This window comes from Ursus arctos, unplaced genomic scaffold (genome assembly GCF_023065955.2).
Source record: "Ursus arctos isolate Adak ecotype North America unplaced genomic scaffold, UrsArc2.0 scaffold_5, whole genome shotgun sequence".
NCBI lineage: Eukaryota > Metazoa > Chordata > Mammalia > Carnivora > Ursidae > Ursus > Ursus arctos.
The window spans coordinates 12,782,464-12,802,186 of record NW_026623067.1 but is presented as its reverse complement, the minus strand read 5'-3'; the positions used below and the strand labels follow the sequence as shown (position 1 = coordinate 12,802,186).

At 36.7% G+C, this 19,723-nt stretch overlaps 1 pseudogene; it reads right to left on the bottom strand.

Annotated features, from left to right (window-relative positions):
• Positions 1 to 14,337: 14,337 nt before the first annotated feature.
• On the bottom strand, positions 14,338 to 15,305 carry LOC113261941 (vomeronasal type-1 receptor 4-like; annotated as a pseudogene).
• Positions 15,306 to 19,723: the final 4,418 nt, after the last annotated feature.

The window sequence follows — 19,723 nt, the reverse complement described above, 5'->3', positions numbered from 1 at the left end:
TCCCATTGGATATTCTTTCTTGCTTTGTTGAAGATTAATTGCCCATATAGTTGTGGGTTCATTTCTGGGTTTTCTGTTCTGTTCTATTGATCTATGTGTCTATTTTTGTAACAGTACAATACTGTTTTGATCACTACAGATTTATAATATAACTTGAAGTCTAGAATTGTGATGCCTTCAGTTTTGCTTTTCTTTTTCAAGATTGTTTTGGCTATTCAGGGTCTTTTGTGGTTCCATACAAATTTTAGGATTGTTCTAGCTCTGTGAAAAATGCTGTTGGTGTTTTGATAGGGATTGCCCTAAATGTGTAGATTGCTTTGTGTGGTATAGATATTTTAACAGTGTTTATTCTTTCAGTGCACGACCATGGAATGCTTTTCCATTCCTTTGTGTCATCTTCAATTTCTTTCATCAGTGTTTTATAGTTTTCAGAGAATAGATCTTACCTCTTTCGTTAGGTTTATTCCTAGGTATCTTACTGTTTTTGGTGCAATTGTAAATGGGATTGATTCCCTGATTTTGTGTATAGAAATGCAACAGATTTCTGTATGTTGTTTTGTATCAGGTAAATTTACTGAAATCATTTATCAGTTCTAGCAGTTTTTTGGTGGAGTCTTTCAGGTTTTCTATATAGAGTATCATGTCATTTGCAAATAGTGAAAGTTTGATCTCTCCCTTGCAGTTTGGATGCTTTTTATTTCTTTTTGTTGTCCTACTGCTGTGGCTGGGACTTCCTGTACTATGTTAAATGACAATGATGAGAGTGGACATCCTTGTCTTGTTTGTGACCATAGAGGAAAAACTCTCAGTTTTTCCCAATTGAGGATGATGTTAGCTATGGGCTTTTCATAGATGGCCTTTATTATGTTGAGGTATGTTCCCTCTAAATCTACTTTGTTGAGGGTTTTTATCATGAATGGATGTTGTACTTTGTCAAATGTATCTATTGAAAGGATCATATGGTTCTCATCCTTTCTCTTACTGATGTGATGTGTCATGTTGATTGATTTGCAAATACTGAATACCATTCAAACCCAGGAATAAATCCCCCTTGATTGTGGTGAATGATTCTTTTAATGTACTGTTGGATTCGGTTTGCTAGTATTTTTTGAGAATTTTTACATACAGATTCATCAATGATATTGGCCTATAGTTCTCTTTTTTAGTAGAGTCTTTATCTGGTTTTGGTATCAAGGTAATTCTGACTTCATAGAATGAATTTGGAAATTTTCCTTCCTTTTCTATTTTTTGGAATAGTTTGAGAAAATAGGTATTAACTCTTCTTTAAGTGTTTGGTAGAATTTGCCTGTGAAGCCATCTGGTCCTGGACTTTCATTTGTTGAGAGTTTTTTGATTACTGATTCAATTTCTTTTCTGGTTAATGGTCTGTTCAAGTTTTCTATTTCTTCCTGATTCAGTTTTCGTAGTTTATATGTTTCTAGGAATTTATACATTTCTTCTAGTTTGTCCAAGTTGTTAGCATATAGTTTTCATAATATTCTCTTACAATTGTTTGAATTTCTGTGGTTTGGTTGTAACTTCTCCTCTCTCATTTGTTATTTTATTTATTTGAGAAATTTCTCTTTTTTTCTTGATAAGTCTGGTAGAGACTTCTCAATTTTATTGATTTTTTTCAAAGAAGTGGTTTCTGGTTTCATTGATCTGTTCAATTATTTTTTCTCTTTTTAGCTGCACATCATTTATTTCTGGTCTAACCTTTATTATGTCCTTCCTCCTTTTGGTTTTAGGTTTTGTTTGTTGTTCTTTAGATGTATGGTTTTAGGTTTTGTTTGTTGTTCTTTAGATGTATGTTCTTTAGATCTAGCTCCTTTAGATGTATGGTTAAGTTGTTTGAGATTTTTCATGCTTCTTGAGATAGGCCTGTATTGCTATAAACTTCCCTGTTAGAACCACTTTTGTTGCATCTCAAAGGTTTTGGATCACTTTTTTCATTTTCTTTTGTTTTCTTTCTTTCTTTCTTTCTTTCTTTCTTTCTTTCTTTCTTCTTTCTTCAGTTTTAGGTATAAAATATAGTGATTCAAGACTTACATACAACACTTGGTGCTCATCAGAACAAGTGCCCCCCTTAATCACCATCCTCTATTTAACACATACTCGCACCCACCTCCCCTTGCTAACCATTAGTTTGTTCTCTGTAATAAAGAGTCTGTTCCTTCTGTGCCTTTCTCTCTCTTTTTCTCCCATGATCTTTGTTTCTTAAATACCACATTTAAGTGAAATCATATGGTATTTGTTTTTCTCTGACCGACTTATTTTTCTTAGCACAGTGCTGTCTAGCTCCATCCATGTCATTGCAAATGGCAAGATTTCATTATTTTTTTAAATTTAAAATCAATCTAATTAACAAATATTGTATTATTAGTTTCAGAGGTAGAATTTAGTGATTCATCAGTTGCATGTAAAACCCAGTGCTCCTGACATCAACTGCCCTCCTTAATGCCCATCACCCAGTTACTCCATCCCCCCACCCACCTCCCCTCCAGGAACTCTCAGTTTGTTTCCTAGTGTTAACAGTCTCTTATGGTTTGTCACCCTCTCTGATTTTGTCTTATTTTATTTTTCCTTCCCTTCCCCATGTTCATCTGTTTTGTTTCTTAAATTCCACATATGAGTGAAATCATATGCTATTTGTCTCTCAGACTGACTTATTTTGCTTAGCACAATACCCTCTAGTTTCATCCATATCATTGCAAATGGCAAGATTTCATTCTTTTTGATGCCTGAGTAATATTCCATTGTATATATATACACCACCTCTTCTTTATCCATTCATTTGACTATGGATATCTGGCCTCTTTCCATATTTTGGAAATTGTGGATATTGTTATTATGAACATTGGGGTGCATGTGCCCCTTCTTTTCACTACATCTGTATCTTTGGGGTAAATACCATTTAGTGCAATTGCTGGGTCATAGGGTAGCTCTATTTTTTAACATCTTAAGGAAACTTGATACTGTTTTCCCACCAACAGTGTAAGAGGGTTCCCCTTTCTCTACATCCTTGCCAATATTTGTTGTTCCCTGTTTTGTTAATTTTTGCCTTTCTAACTTGTGTAAGGTGGTATCTCATTGTGGTTTTGATTTGTATTCCCCTGATGGTAAGTGATGTTGAACATTTTTTCATTTGTCTGTTAGCCATTTGTATGTCTTCTTTGGGGAAGTGTTCATGTCTTCTGCCCATTTGTTGACTGGATTATTTGTTTTTTGGGTGTTGAATTTGATAAGTTCTTTAACGATTTTGGATATTAGCCCTTCGTCTGATGAGACATTTGCAAATATTTTCTCCCATTCTGTAGGTTGTCTTTTAGTTTTGTCAACTGTTTCCTTTGCTGTGCAAAAGTTTTTGATCCTGATGAAGTGCCAATAGTTTATTTTTGCTTTTGTTTCCCTTGCCTTTGGAGACGTTTCTTACAAGAAGTTGCTGCAGCTGAGGTCAAAGAGGTTGTTGCCTGTGTTCTCCTCTAGGATTGTGATGGATTCCTGTGTCACATTTAGGTCTTTCATCCATTTTTAATTTATTTTTGTATGTGTTGTAAGAAAGTGGTATAGTTTCATTTTTCTGCGTGTGGCTGTCCAATTTTCCCATCATTTGTCGAAGAGACTGTCTTTTTCCATTGGATATTTTTTCCTGATTTTTTGAAGTTTCATTGACGATAGAGTTGAGGGTCCATTTCTGGGTTCTCTGTTCTGTTCCATTGATCAATGTGTCTGTTTTTGTGCGAGTACCCTACTGTGTTGATGATTACAGCTTTATAATATAGCTTGAAGTCTGGCATTGTGATGCCACCAGCTTTGATTTTCTTTTTCAACATTCCTTCAGCTATTCGGGGTCTTTTTTGTTCCATACAAATTTTAGGATTTTTTTTCCAGCTCTGTGAATAATATTGATTGTATTTTGATACGGATTGCATTGAATGTGTAGGTTGACTGGGTAGCATAGACATTTTAACGATATTTGTTTTTCTGATCTGTGGGCATGGAATGTTTTTCCATCTCTTTGTGTCTTTCTCAATTTCTTTCATAAGTATCCTACAATTTTCAGAGTACAGATCTTTTACCTCTTTGGTTAGGTTTATTCCTAGGTATCTATGTATTTTGGTACAATTGTAAATGGGATCCATTCTTTGATTTCTGTTTTTCTGGCTCATTGTTAGTATGTAGAAATGCAACTGGTTTCTGAGCATTGATTTTATATGCTACCACTTTGCTGAATTCCTATATGAGTTCTAGCAATTTTGAGGTGGAATCTTTTGGGTTTTCCACATAGAATATCATGTCATCTGGGAAGAGCAAAAGTTTGATTTCTTCTTTGCTGATTTGGGTGACTTTTATTTCTTTTGTTGTCTGATTGCTGAGGATAAGACTTCCAGTACAGTTTTGAACAACAGTGGTGACAGTGGACATCCTTGTTGTGTTCCTAACCTTGGGGGAAAATCTCTCAGGTTTTCACCATTGATGATGATATTCGCTTTGGGTTTTTTGTGTATGGCTTTTGATATTGAGTTATGTCCCTACACTGCAGAGAGATTTAATCCAGAAAAGATGCTGTATATTGTCAAATGCTTTTACTGCATCTATTGAGAGGGTCATATTGTTCTTGCCCTTTCTTTTATTAATGTGGTATATTACACTGATTGATTTGCAGATGTTGAATCAAACTTACATCCCAGGAAATAAATCCCACTTGGGTGTGGTGAATTATCCTTTTAATGTACTGTTGGATCCTATTAGCTACTATCTTGCTGAGAATTTTTGCATTCATGTTCATCAAGGATATTAGTCTGTAATTATCCATTTTGGTGGCATCTTTGGTTTTGGGATCAAGGTAATGCTGGCTTCATAGAATGTGTTTGGGTTTTCCTTTCATTTCTATTTTTTCAGGAGAATAGGTACTAATTCTTCTTTAAATGTTTGATAGAATTCCCCTGCGAGGACATGTGGATTCTTGTTTTTGGGAGATTTTGATTACTGATTTAATTTTTTTGCTGGTTATGGGTCTATTCAGGTTTTCTATTTCTTTCTGTTTCAGTTTTGGTAGTTTATATATTCCTAGGAATGCATCCATTTCTTCTGGTTTGCCTACTTTTTTAGCATATAATTGCTCATAATATTCTCTTATATTTGTTTGTATTTCTTTGGTGTTGTTTGTGATCTCTTCTCTTTCATTCATGATTTTATTTGGATCCTTTCTCTTTTCTTTTTGAAAAGTCTGGCTAGGGGTTTAGTGATCTTATTAATTCTTTCCAAGAACCAGCTCCTGGTTTCATTCATCTGTTCTGTTCTTTTGATTTCTATTTCATCGATTTCTGCTCCAATCTTTATAATTTCACTTCTCCTGCAGGATTTAGGCTTTATTTGCTTTTCTTTTTCCAACTCCTTTAGGTATAAGGTTATGTTGTGTATTTGAGACTTTTCTTGTTTCTTGAGAAAGGCTTGTAATTGCTTCTCTATATACATCCCCTTGGGATGCCTGCATCCCAAAGTTTCTTAACTGTCATTTTTTCATTTTCATTTGTTTCCATGTATTTTAAAAATTCTTCTTTAATTTCTTGGTTGACCCATTTGTTCTTTAGTGGGAGGCTCTTTAATCTGCATGTATTTGTGGCCCTTCCAAATTTTCTTTTGTGATTAAGAGAATTTCAAAGCACTGTGGTCTGAAAGTATGCAGGGAATAATTCCAATCTTTTGGTACTGGTTGAGACCTGATTTGTGACTCAGTATGTGATGTATTCTGGAGATTTTTCCATTTGCACTTAAGAAGAATGTATATTCTGTTGCTTTAGGATGAAATGCTAATCTGTGAAGTCCATCTGGTCCAGTGTGTCATTCAAAGCCCTTGTTCCTTTTTTTTTTTTAAAGATTTTATTTATTTATTTGACAGAGAGCCAGCCAGTGAGAGAGGGAACACAGCAGGGGAGTGGGAGAGGAAGAAGCAGGCTCATAGCGGAAGAGCCTGATGTGGGGCTCGATCCCAGAACACTGAGATCACGCCCTGAGCTGAAGGCAAACGCTTAACCGCTGTGCCACCCAGGCGCCCCTAAAAGGGAAGTTTAAAGCAATAAAGGGGGCGCCTGGGTGGCACAGCGGTTAGGCGTCTGCCTTCGGCTCAGGGCGTGATCCCGGCGTTATGGGATCGAGCCCCACATCAGGCTCCTCCACTGTGAGCCTGCTTCTTCCTCTCCCATTCCCCCTGCTTGTGTTCCCTCTCTCACTGGCTATCTCTGTCTCTGTCGAGTAAATAAAAAAAAAAAAAAAGCAATAAAGGCCTATCTCTAGAAACAAGAAAAATCTCAAACAATCTGAACTTACACCTAAAGGAAGCAGAAAAAGAAGAAGTGTCCAAATTTAGTAGAAAGAGCAAATAATAGTGATCAGAGCAGAAATAAATGAAATAGAAACTAAAGAAAGAAAGAAAGAAAGAAAGAAAGAAAGAAAGAAAATTTCAATAAAACCAAGAGCTGATTCTTTGAAAATATAAACAATGGATAAGCTTCAAGCCAGACTCACCATGCAAAAAAGACAGAGGACTCAAATTGATAAAATCAAAAATGAAGAAGGAAAAAAACTGACACACAGAAACATGAAGGATTATAAGAGAATATTATATGCCAACAGACCAGACAACCTAGAAACAATGGATACATTTTTAAAAACATACAATTTTCCAAGAGTGAACTAGGAAGAAATAGAAAATTTAAACAGACTGATTGCTAGTCATGATATTGAATTAGTAATAAAAATTTGACAAACAAAAGTGCAGATCTATACTCTGAAAAGTATAATTCATCAATGAAAGAAATTGAACATGACATAGTCAAATGGAAAGACATACTGTACTAATAGATTGGAAGGATTAATATGGTTAAAATGTCCATACTACACAAAGCAATCTATAGATTCAATGCAATGCATGTCAAAATGCCAACAGCACTTTTCACTGAACTAAAACAAATAATACTAAAATTTGACCAAACCACAAAACACCTTGAATGCCATAGAAATATCACAGAAGAAGAAGTAAGCTGGAGGGTTCACAATTCTGTATTTTAAGATATACTACAAAGATGTAGTAATTAAAACAGAAAAATAGGCAGGTAGATGAATAGAACAGGATAGAGTGCCCAGAAATAAGCCCAAACTATATGGTCAATACAGGATGCAAGATTATATGATGGGGAAACGATAGTCCTTCCAATAAATGTTTCTTGAAAAACTGGATGGCTACATGTAAAAGAATAAATTGGAGCACTTTCTTACACCATACACAAAAATAATGGATTAAAGCCTAAAACAGATGTGAAACCACATTTCTGCAGACATTGGCCTTAACAACATACCTATGGATGTGTCTTTTCAGGCAAGAGAAAGAAAAGTGAAGAATAAACTATTGGGCTTACATCAATATAAACAGATTTTGTACAGCGAAGGCAATCAATATCAAAACAGAAAGGCAACCTACTGGATGGGAGGAAGTATTTGCAAATGAAATATCCAATAAAGGGTTAATATCCAAAACACATAAAGAACTTATACAACTTACTGCCTAAAAAACAATCTGATTAAAAAATGGGCAGAGGACCTGGATAGACATTCTGCTAAAGAAAGACATACAAGTGTACCCATGAAAAGATACTCAACATCACTAATCATTAGGGAAATGTAAATCAAAACTGCTATCAAATGTCACTATACATCTGTTCAAATGGCTAAAATAAAAAAGACAGGAAATAACAAGTATTGCCAAGGATGTGGAGAAAAAGAAACCTTTGTACACTGTTGGTGGGAATATGAATTGATGCAGCTACTGTGGAAAACAGTATGGAGGTTCCTCAAAAAATTAAAAATAGAAATTCCATTTGATCCAATTCCACTACTGGATATTTATTTTGAGAAAATGAAAACACTAATTCAAATTTACCACTCCAAGATCAAAAGTCATCTAAGCCAGCCAGATGCACCCAAAAACACTAACTCAAAGAGGTATGTTCACCCCTGTTTACTGCACCATTATTTACAATAGCCATAATATGAAAGCAACTTGAGTGTCCACGGATAGATGAATGGATAAAGAACTTATTCTTCATATATATTAGAATATTATGCAGTCCTAATAATGGATGACATTTTGCCATTGGTGACAACATGGATAGACCTAGAGGGTATTATGCTAAGTAAAATAAATCAGACTGAGAAAGACAAATACTACATGATTTCACTCATATGTGGAATCTAAAAAACAAAACAAACGAATAAGTAAACAATAAAAAGTAGAATCAGACTTATAAATACTGTTAAGAAACTGGTGGCTGCCAGAGGGAAGTGTTGTCAGGAGATGGGCAAAATGGGAGAAGTAAGCATGAGATACAGGCTTCTAGTTACGGAATGAAGAAGTCATTGGAATAAAAGGTACAACCTAGGGAATACAATCAATAATGTTGCATAACATTGCATGATGACAGATGGTAGTTACACTTGTGGTGAGTATAGCATAACATATAGAGATGTTGGATTACTATATTGTATACCTGAAACTAATGTAGCATTGTGTGTCAACTATACTTAAATAAAAACTGAATGCAAAATGAACACATTTCCAAATAAGCAAACACTGGTAGGTATTGTTGCTAGCGGACTTACCCTACAAGAAATGGTAAAGTAAATGTTGCAGATTGAATAGAAATGACACCAAGCAGTCCCTCAAATACACATGAAGAAAATAAGGGGAAAAAAACAGTAAATAATACTGTAAAAGTAAAACTAAGAGATAGTCTAAATACATTTTTCTCTCCTCTTTTTTAAAATAATTAAAGGAAACTGTATAAAACAATAATAATAAAACCACATTGTTGGGTTTAAATCAAGATATGATTTTCAGGACCCAAAAGTACAAAAGATAGAAGAAGAAATGGAGTGATGTTAGAGTGAAGTTTTTATATTTCCTAGAATGAAGTGATAATACATTTGGAGATAAAAGCTGTACACTTATATCTACATATTTTACTGAATGTAAATTACACCTTTAAAAACAGAGTGAAAAAAAGAAAAAAAAACAGGATGTATAACACAGAATGATTCAGATGTATTTAAAGTGACAAAAGCCCAAAAGAATATTGTGTATTTTGTAAAAACAAAACAAAACAAAACATGTATCCCAATAAAGAGGAGTCAGGGCTAGATGTCTTCAGTGGTGAATTTTACCAAATATTTAAAAAAGAACTGAAACCACTCATTCTCAAACTCATGTAAAATAGAGAAAAAGAGAGGACTTCCTCTTTCTGAGGCTATCATTGCACTAATACCAAAGGAGAAAGAAAGAAAGAAAGAAAAAAGAAAGAAAGAAAGAAAGAAAGAAAGAAAGAAAGAAAGAAGAAAGAAAGAGAAAGAAAGAAAGAAAGAAGAAAGAAAAATAAAAATTGTAGACCAATAGCCAAATTCTAGAAATAGCCCAAATGTCCATCAACTGATGTGGTATATATATATACACACACACACATTTATACATAATGGAATAGTATTCAGTCATAAAAAAGAATGAAATGTTCCCATTTGCAATGATGCAGATGGAGCTAGAGCTTATTATGCTAAGTGAAATAAGTCATTCAGAGAAAGACAAATACCATATGATCTCACTCATATATTAAATTTAAGAAATGAAACAAATGATCATAGGGGAAAAATAGAGAGGAAAACCAAGAAACAGACTTTTAACTATAGAGAACAAGCTGATAGTTACCAGAAGGCAGGTGGGTGAGATGATGGATTGAGTGTGTGATGGGTATTAAGGAGTGCACTTGATATCATGAGCACCAGGTGTTGTATGTAAGTGTTGAATCACTAAATTGTATATCTGAAACTAATATCATATTGTATGTTAACTAGTGAAATTTAATAAAAGCTAAGCAAAAATAAAAAATGTGCACACACATACACAAAAGAAAAAAACAAGTGTTGGTGACATGGTGGGAAAAGGGAACCCTCCCATGCTGTTGGCAGGAATATGAATTGCTACAGTCACTCTAGAAAATACTATGGAGTTTCCTCAAAAAGATAAAAATAGAAGTACCCTACCGTCCATCAATCACACTACTAGGTGTTTACTCAAAGAATATAAAAATACTAATTTAAAGAGATATATGCACCCTAATGTTTATAGCAGCATTATCTACCATGGGCAAATTAGAGAAACAGCCTAAGTGTCCATCAGTTGATGACTGGATAAAGAAGAAGTGCTGTATATACATGAATATGAAAAATTATTCAGCCGTAAAAAAGAATGAAATATTAGAGGAGTTAAGAAGGCAGAGGAGTAGGGGTCCCTAATTTTTTCTGGTCCCTAGATTTCAGCTAGATAGTGATCAAATCATTCTGAACACCTGTGAACACCTGAACACCTTTCTCAGATGGGAGATCTGAGAAAAGAATTGCTGCAATTCTCGAAATAGAAAAGCGATCACTTTTTGGAAGGTAGGAGGTGCAGAGATGTGAATCTGAGGTGATATATGTTAGATAATAAACGGCAGAGGGGAGGGAACTTGCTTAAGGAGGCTACCAGAAAGTATTATAAGCAGCAGAGCACAGAACCCAAACTTTTAGAAGTCTGCTACAGTTGAGGATGTCCCTGGCTTAAAGGTGCTCAGGGGGCAAAGCCAGCCAGAATCCCAGGTGGCACAGCATGATCTCAGGATCCCTGGGGTCACAAAAAGAACAGGGGTGCATGAGTGTGGCAGAGTTCCCAAGCACCAGAGCAGGGAAGCCAGCTGAAAGCAGTGAGGCTAGGCTCTGGTTCTCTGCTCAGTGTTGCCAAAACTGGGAACCACTGTATGGTCGGGTGACTGCTCTCTGAGCAGGCGCACAGCAAAAGGCAGAAGCCCAGCATGACCCACTTCCATGAGGCTAGCAGCACACCTATCCAAAGAGACCTGGCAGATCAAAGGACTGGCATGATATATTCAAAGTAATAAATGAGAAAAAACATGCAGCCAAGAATACTTTATCCAGCAAGGCTGTTAGTCAGAATGGAAGGAGAGATAAAGATCTTCCAGGAGAACCAGAAACTAAAGGAATCTGTGATCATTAAATGAGCCCTGCAAAAATATTAAAGGAGATCCTTTGAGCAAAGAGAGCCCAAAAGTAACAAAGACCAGAAAGAAACAGAGACAATCTACAGAAAGAGTGACCTTACAGGTTATACAATGGAACTAAATTCATATCTTTCAATAATTACTCTAAATGTAAATGGACTAAAAACTCCAGTCAAAAGACACAGAGTATCAGGTTAGATTAAAACAACAACAACAACGACAACAACAACAAACAAGACCCATCCATATGCTGCTACAAGAGAGTCATGCTAGACACAAAGTCGCCTTCAGATTGCAAATGAGGGAGTAGAGAACAACTTATCATGCCAATGGACATCAAAAGAAAACTGGCGTAGCCATCCTTATATCACACAAACTAGATTTTAAACCAAATACTATAATAAGAGATGAAGGACACTATATCATTATAAAAGGGTCTATCCAACAAGAAGATCCAACAAGTGTAAATATTTATGCCCCTAACTTGGGAGCAGCCAATTACACAAACCTATTAAATAAAACTAAAGAAACACATTGAAAATAATGCAATAAAAGTAGGGGTCTTTAGCAACCTGCTCTCAGAAATGGACAGATCATCTAAGCAGAAGACCAACAAGGAACAAGGGCTTTGAGGGGCACCTGGGTAGCACAGTCATTAAGCATCTGCCTTCGGCTCAGGGCGTGATCCCAGTGTTCTGGGATCGAGTCCCACATCGGGCTCCTCTGCTGGGAGCCTGCTTCTTCCTCTCCCACTCCCCTGCTGTGTTCCCTCTCTCACTGGCTGGCTCTCTGTCAAATAAATAAATAAAATCTTAAAAAAAAAAAAAAAGGAACAAGGGCTTTGAATGACACACTGGACCAGATGGACTTCACAGATTAGCATTTCATCCTAAAGCAACAGAATATACATTCTTCTTAAGTGCAAATGGAAAAATCTCCAGAATACATCACATACTGAGTCACAAATCAGGTCTCAACCAGTGCCAAAAGATTGGGATTATTCCCTGCATACTTTCAGACCACAGTGCTTTAAAATTCTCTTAATCACAAAAGAAAATTTGGAAGGGCCACAAATACATGCAGATTAAAGAGCCTCCCACTAAAGAACAAATGGGTCAACCAAGAAATTAAAGAAGAATTTTTAAAATACATGGAAACAAATGAAAATGAAAAAAATGACAGTTAAGAAACTTTGGGATGCAGGCATCCCAAGGGGATGTATATAGAGAAGCAATTACAAGCCTTTCTCAAGAAACAAGAAAAGTCTCAAATACACAACATAACCTTATACCTAAAAGAGTTGGAAAAAGAAAAGCAAATAAAGCCTAAATCCTGCAGGAGAAGTGAAATTATAAAGATTGGAGCAGAAATCGATGAAATAGAAATCAAAAGAACAGAACAGATGAATGAAACCAGGAGCTGGTTCTTGGAAAGAATTAATGAGAGCTACATGCAAAAGAATGAAACTTGACCACTCTCTCACACCACACACAAAGATAAACTCCAAATGGATGAAAGACCTCAATGTGAGACAGCAATTCATCAAAATCCTAGAGAACATAGGCTTCAACCTCTTTTACATCGGCCACAGCATCTTTTTTCATGGTACATCTCCAAAGGCAAGAGAAACAAAAGATAAAATGAACTTGTGGGACTTCATCAAGATAAAAGCTTCAGCACAGCCAAGGAAACAGTTCAAAAAAACTAAGAGGCAGGTCACAGAATGGGAGAAGATATTTGCAAATGGCACTAGAGATCAAAGACTGGTATCCAAGATCTACAAAGAACTTCTCAAACTCAATACACGTGAAACAAATAATCAAATAAAAAAATGGGCAGAAGATATGAGCAGACACTTTTCCAACGAAGACATGCAAATGGCTAACAGACGCCTGAAAAAATGTTCAAAATCATTAGCCATCAGGGAAATTCAAATCAGAACCACATTGAGATACCTCCTTACACCAGTTAGAATGGCAAAAATGGGCAAGGCAGGAAACAACAAATGTTGGAGAGGATGTGGAGAACGGGGATCCCTCTTACATTGTTGGTCGGAATGCAAGTTGGTACAGCCACTTTGGAAAACAGTGTGGAGGTCCCTTAAAAAGTTAAAAATTGAGCTACCCTATGACCCAGCCATTGCACTACTGGGTATTTACCCCAAAGATACAGACATAGTGAGGAGAAGGGCCATATGCACCCCAATGTTCATAGCAGCATTGTCCACAATAGCTAAATGGTGGAAGGAGCTGAGATGCTCTGCAACAGATGAGTGGATTAAGAAGATATGGTCCATATATACAATGGAATATTAGCCATCAAAAAGAACGATTTCACATTTGCTGCAACATGGACGGGACTGGAGGAGATAATGCTGACTGAAATAAGTCATGCAGAGAATGACAATTATCATATGGTTTCACTCACTTATGGAACATAAGAAGTGGAAAGACTGGTAGGAGAAGAAAGGGAAGAAGGAGGGGGGCGGTAAAAAGAAGGGGGAATGAGCCATGAGAGACTATGGTCTCTGGGAAACAAACTGAGGGCTTTAGAGGGGAGGAGGGTGGGATTTCAGGATAGGCTGGTGATGGGTATTAAGGAGGGCACGTATTGCATGGTGCACTAGGTGTTATACGCAAGAATGAATCATGGAACTAACATAACATAATGAAAAAATTTTATAAAAAAAACAGTACAAATAGAAGGTAACATGTGGGTTTTAAAAAGTGTTTAAGGATGAGGAATACCTTTGTGCTTTGAGGAATGGTGATCAGTATTCACAGGGTGAAGGGAGTATGGTTATATTTACACTTACATCATTCTCCATGATTAAACCAGACATAATCAGAAGCAGATAGGAAATGCAAGTATTGTTTGGGTGCAAAGTATATAACAGTGTGGATATTAAATATTTTTGCTTAATGAATTCTGTCTAGAATAATCCACCAAGTGTAGCAACAGAATTTAACTGAGAGATATGTCACATTAAGGAAGAATTCTTAAAAGTAAGGGTATCCAAATAATCATTAAGTAGGAATTTTGCACAATCAATTTAGGTAACGACAAAGAGTGCTCTGGCTAGGTGTAACAGTCCCAAGCATGTTCATTCCACGTGTCTGGTCATTTATTTTCTGTGTTCACTAAGCTGGATGATTTGAAGAAATGTCCAAAGTAATAAATTATTAATTCTTTTCCAGAATTTAACTCACTAAAATTGTGGAGTGGGAATTTCTAATCAAATGCTTCTTGTGTCATAAAAGTGTGTGAGGGTGTTCAAGACTGAGAGGATTGTCTCATATGTGCAAAAGCACAGTTCAGAAATGATCATCTGTTACCATTTTTGATCATCGCAAAAGGACAGATTGCTGGATAACAACAGGAGAGAAAAATAGTGATGTTCTCCAATCTTTGTACATTATGTCTATACATTATATAAATGGTAAGGCAGCTGTTACTCCAGTAAAAGAAAATAAAGCAGCTCACCAGTGCCAGGATTGTGTGGGTGGCCTTGGTTTCAGGAGAGGGTCTTGGGCTGAGGCTGGTCCTGTGGAGATGCTGGACTGTCCTGCGATGTGTGAAAAGGAACTTTACCATGTACACGCTGGTCCAGACCATGAGGAACACACACAGGAAATCTCATAAGACCATGCATCCTCAAAAGACAACTGACTGGATGTAATCATGTTTATTCCCAATACAGTATGTCAAAGAATAGAATTTGTCAAGTTCAGTGGTGTTGTAGGGGCCAATGCACTTATGATGACACGGATGTAGATCAGCATGTTGATGATCCAGAAAGAAAAAAAGGCAGGAAACATGTATGTGGAGATTTTGCGTTTGAGCCATGCCCACCTAGAGTTGCTGGGAGTGATACTGATGGCCTGAACAATACACTCAGGAAAGACGTGGTGCAGAGGGAAAGACCCCGGGTGACTCTGTACAGGTACATCACTACCCTACAATCAATGTCATCTGAACATTTCTTATTCCAAAGGCATTCATTACTTCTGGAATCCCACTGAAAAGAATTGTCATGACATTCACTAAAATCAAATGGATAAATATCAAATCTATAGGCTTCTTTGTATGTAGCTGGACTAAGAGGGTGTTGATGAGTAACACCAGTAGCAATGTGTTTCCAATAAAACCAATCCCAATTTGAGAGAGAATGAACACTCCTAAAATAGTCTCATTTGTAATCATTATAATCAGTGGCTCTTATACTATGGATGGACTTCTCCACAGCTAAAAAGGGAGTTGCAATGATTTGTAAGCTTGATGGAAATAAGAGAACCTTCAGAAGACTCCATGAGATATGATCACCATCAGCAGCAAGTTGTGCAGATGCTCTACAAATATTCAGGAAAGGAAGAATTACCTCTAGAAGTAAATGTCAAGAATTGTTAAAGTCACTTCAGAGGAACATTAAGGTCAAGACAAACATGGCTTATTTATAAAAATATTACTGTAAATCTCAAAAATAGCTTGAGTTTCCTGAAGGACAACATTTCATATTTATAGAGATTTTATGTTCTATGTATATGTCCTGAATGTCATTTCTATATTTTGAATGCATTTCCATCTTTTGTCATGAAAAACTGAAAATTTTAACATATTTTAATGTTTGTTATTATATTTCTACTATAGATGACACATCATCTTTATTGTCATTCACCAGAAGAAGACTCCAACCCCAGAGTCGCAAACAATCATCAGGCTCTGCAAATGCCTTTTCCTGACCCTACTGCTCATGCTTCCCTAACTCCAAGACCCGACAAATCACACAGTGAATATATTTCAACACATGCGTCAGTTCATTGCATCCTTTACTTCTGTTGTGAAAATTTGCTTCATTTCTTTATTCTACTCTGAAGCCACTGCTTCCCTTGAGATTCTCTCAGGTAGTGGGATCTTTGTCTCCCCTCTCGTCTAAATCATGAGGCTTGTACAGGAAAATATTCTCTTTGATCCCTAGCACATCCAGATTATTTTCCACCTCTCCAGCTTTGAAACACTTGCTATCAGTCTATATCCATCAGTGTCCTGGTGGAAATAATCTGCTTACCCAAGTCACCCACCTCCTTAGCTCCTTACTTACTACCATGCTCCCTAACTGAACTCATATTATGTCTTAGTGATTGTAGATCCATGCCAATGGATTAGCACAATAGCCTCAGCCTCTCACATTTGTGATCTCTCTTCCAACACTCCGGTTGCACTCCCAACCTCATCTGCTCTGTCCTGCTCACACACTAGCTATTGTCATTATCAAATATAGTAAACTCATTATGTCATTTTCAAGTGTCTCATTGTTCTATTACCAGGTATTTCCAGCTTAGTCTATCTAGTCTCTAACTTTAATATTACTTTGTCATCATCAGGGTGTGTAAATTTCTACTCTCCATAACATCGTCAGAGCCTCTCCTCCTTACCTAAACTTCCATGATCCAGCATTATCATCACTTCCTGCAAAAATATGTGATTCCATCACTTTTTTTTACTACTTTATACTCCTCATGACACAAATACAACCCACATTAAATCTATTATTTTGCTTCATCCATGGCATTTTGGTCAGATAAAGTTGGAGAAAAACATAAAATAATGTATATGAATTTATATCAAATTACTCAATACTAAGTCCAGTGAGCTATACCTCAGCCCAGAAATCATAGTAATTTTCTAAAGCATTTCTACTGTATTCACTTTCTCAATTCCCTTGATGACTACTTCATAACATTTTCTCTATTCTCGAACCACCAACATATACTCTGCCGATATTATACTGATGCCATACTGCATATTTTTATTGACATATAATTGATGTGTAATATTGTTTCATGTGTAGAACATAAAATTTGATATTTGTATATTTTCCAAAATGACCATAATAGATCTAGTTAGCATCCATTACCACACATAGTTACAATTTTTCTTTCTTTTTTTTTTTTTCAAAGATTTTATTTATTTATTTGACAGAGATAGAGACAGCCAGCGAAAGAGGGAACACAAGCAGGGGGAGTGGGAGAGGAAGAAGCAGGCTCATAGCAGAAGAGCCTGATGTGGGGCTCGATCCCATAACGCCGGGATCACGCCCTGAGCCGAAGGCAGACGCTTAACCGCGGTGCCACCCAGGCGCCCCACAATTTTTCTTTCTCATGACATTCTAGATCTACTCTTTTAGCAACTTTCAAATAGACAGTACAGTATTACTAACTATAGTCACCACTTTGCACACCACAGCTCCATAATTTATTTCTTTTATAGGAAACTTGTACCCTTTGACCATGACACCCTATTTCTCCAAACCCCTGGCTGCCAACTTAGGCAAACACAATCTATTCTTTTTATCTATGGGTTCAGTGGGTTATTATTTTTTTATAATAATATTTCTTATTATATTATGTTAGTCACCATACAGTACATCCCTAGTTTTTGATGTAAAGTTCCATGATTCTTTGCTTGCGCATAGCACCAAGTGCACCTTGCAATCCGTGCCCTCCTTAATTCCCATCACCAGCCTATCCCATTCCCCTTCCCCCTTGAAGCCCTCAGTTTGTTTCCCAGAGTCCATAGTCTCTCATGGTTCATTCCCCCTTCTGTTTACCCCCCCTTTCTTCTTCCCTTTCTTCTCCTACCGATCTTCCTACTTCTTATGTTCCATAAGTGAGTGAAACCATATGGTAATTGTGTTTTTCTGCTTGACTTATTTCTCTTAGCATTATCGCCTCCAGTCCTGTCCATGTTGCAGCAAATGTTGTGAAATCGTTCCTTTTGATGGCTGAGTAATATTCCATTGTATATATGGACCACATATATATATGGACCACATCAAGTCATCTGTTGAAGGGCATCTCGGCTCCTTCCACAATTAAGCTATTGTGGACAATGCTGCTATGAACTTTGGGGTGCATAAGGCCTTTCTCTTCACTACATCTGTATCTTTGGGGTAAATACCCAGTAGTGCAATGGCTGGGTCATAGGGTAGCTCAATTTTTAACTTTTTAAGGGACCTCCACACTGTTTTCCGAAGTGGCTGTACCAACTTGCATTCCGACCAACAATGTAAGAGGGATCCCCTTTCTCCACATGCTTTCCAACATTTGTTGTTTCCTGCAGCAACATGGATGGGACTGGAGGAGATAATGCTAAGCGAAATAAGTCAAGCAGAGAAAGACAATTATCATATGGTTTCACTCATTTATGGAACATAAGAAGTAGGAAAATCAGTAGGAGAAGAAAGGGAAGAAGGAAGGGGGGGTAAACAGAAGGGGGAATGAACCATGAGAGACTATGGAGTCTGGGAAACAAACTGAGGGCTTCAGAGGGGAGGGGGGTGGGGGATTGGGATAGGCTGGTTATGGGTATTAAGGAGGGCACGCATTGCATGGTGCACTGGGTGTTATATGCAAGTAATGAATCATGGAACTTTACTTCAAAAACTAGGGATGCACTGTATGGTGACTAACATAACAATAAAAAATTATTTTTAAAAAAGAAATCTCTTAACATAGTTATCCATATTAATATCTGAAAGACAAAAGACTCAAGACATTTTAGTAAAAAGAAAGCTACATTCATATATATTTAACATGCATTTATGATAAAACAAAACCCTATAGTGTATTATAAATACAAAGGGGATTTTAAATTTATGAAAGTTAGCTAGCTAATATAAACATAGACAAACCAATAAATGCTGAAACCCAACTAATTCTCTTTTAAGTGAGAAATGTAAAAAGTGTACCACTACCATGTCCCCATTTTTTATTGTCTTTTAGCTCCTAACATGTGGTAAAGAATTAAAAGAAGAATAAGCATTTCCAAAACCAAAAGTGTGACTGTTATTCTTCATTGATGATAATATGGTCAAGCCTGAAAGTAAGTTTAAAATTCTTGAGAAAAGTATTACAGTTGGTAACACAGCTACTTCTTTTAACTGGTATTTCTGTGGGTAGACTATGTAAGTTTAGAAACTATAAAATTTAGGGGCGCCTGGGTGGCTCAGTTGTTAATTGTCTGCCTTCCGCTCTGGGCAATCCCTCATCAGGCTCCTCCACTGGAAGCCTGCTTCTTCCTCTCCCACTCCCCCTGCTTGTGTTCCCTCTCTCACTGGCTGTTTCTCTCTCTCTGTCAAATAAATAAAATCTTAAGAAAAAAGAAACTATAAAATTTAGAATGACAGTAATACTATGAGATAACTTCAAATTTGTGCTAGAATTTCTAGAAACAAATTGTATGAATCAATTGAAAGCTGTTAAGACAGAATAGTAGTGTTACAGGATTTTTTTTCTCCATTGGTGCCTGTGGTTCTTGGTCACACTGCTTCAGAGAATGAAGAGGTAGACCAGACAGAGTGGTGGGCAGCAAAGCGAGGTTTATTGAACGATAGCAAAGTGATAGTACAAAGCTCCTGAGGCCGGAGGGGACCCGAGAGGGTTGCTACCAGAGTTCCTAAATCTAGGGGTTTTTATGGGCTTGTTGATAGGCTTTGTTTTAATCTGATTAACCGTCCCTGTGCCTGTCATCCAATCAGGTTTTTGTCACCTATCTATCCTATGGGAAAGGGTGGGGGACTCCATCCAAGGTGGTGCAAAATCCTTTTAAGGATGGTTTCTTCT